General features: G+C 42.1%; 1 long non-coding RNA gene across 1 annotated transcript in view; it reads left to right on the top strand.

Moving 5' to 3' along the window:
* The window catches only part of LOC123962668, a 2,012-nt gene extending 1,349 nt beyond the window's left edge, over window positions 1-663 (top strand). The window contains exon 3 of the long non-coding RNA XR_006823035.1: window positions 640-663. This is a non-coding gene — a long non-coding RNA (uncharacterized LOC123962668). The remainder of the gene's footprint in view (window positions 1-639) is intronic.
* Window positions 664-971: the final 308 nt, after the last annotated feature.

Genomic DNA, 971 nt, shown 5'->3' with positions numbered 1-971 from the left:
CAGTCTCCAGACCTGAATCCAATTGAAAATCTTTGGAGGGAGCTTAAAATTCGAGTTGCCAGGCGACAACCTCGGAACCTGAATGATTTGGAGGCTGTCTGCAGGGAGGAGTGGGCCAACATCCCTGCCGAAATGTGCACAAACCTTGTCACCAACTATAAAAACCGTTTGACATCTGTGCTGGCCAATAATGGCTTTTCTACAAAATATTAACATGCTGTTTGTCCAGGGGGTCAAATACTTGTTTTTCCTCATCAGATGGTTATCAATTTTTATAAATTCATATGATGTGATTTTTTGGAATTTTCTTTGGGATTCTGTCTTTCACTGTTAGAATGTACATATGATTAAAATTATAGACCGTTGCATTCTTTGTAAGTGGGCAAACCTGCAAAATCAGCAAGGGGTCAAATACTTATTTCCCCCACTGTATCTGACTGAAGTCCACACACCTTGTACGCACAGGTACCCAAAACAACAAAAGACCAGTGCAGATCTGAACATTTAGAACTACAGATGATGAGGCATTAGTGGAAAGGTCACTGGGTTGCCATTACTATTACTTTAGTATTATATTACTATACTGTTGTGTTTCTGCACAACACAGCACAATGTGACACACCATCCATTCCCTCTCAGAATAACTGCTCCCTCAGGAATGAAGCCCCCCCGACCCAAACTCTTCGTCACGGAGGCCTTCCATTATCATAGTCATCGGCTAAAGACAGACATCAATACGTACAATTGACCAGTGATGTCGGCGTGTTACTTCAGGGTCACAGGTTCATCTTCATGTCAAATAGTCAGTCTTATAGTCATTCAGGTGTAGAGGTCAGTTATATCAATGTGTGTATGTGTGACTGAGTGTGTGTGTCTCTAGGCCTATACGAACGTTAATGTGCTGGGATCTGTAAAAGGCGTCAAATAACTGGCTTCATGTTTCACTTCCCAGAAGGCTTTTCTCCGGCTTA

The sequence above is a fragment of the Micropterus dolomieu genome, linkage group LG23, assembly GCF_021292245.1.
Source record: "Micropterus dolomieu isolate WLL.071019.BEF.003 ecotype Adirondacks linkage group LG23, ASM2129224v1, whole genome shotgun sequence".
Lineage (NCBI taxonomy): Eukaryota > Metazoa > Chordata > Actinopteri > Centrarchiformes > Centrarchidae > Micropterus > Micropterus dolomieu.
This window is presented reverse-complemented; position numbering and strand designations above follow the sequence as displayed.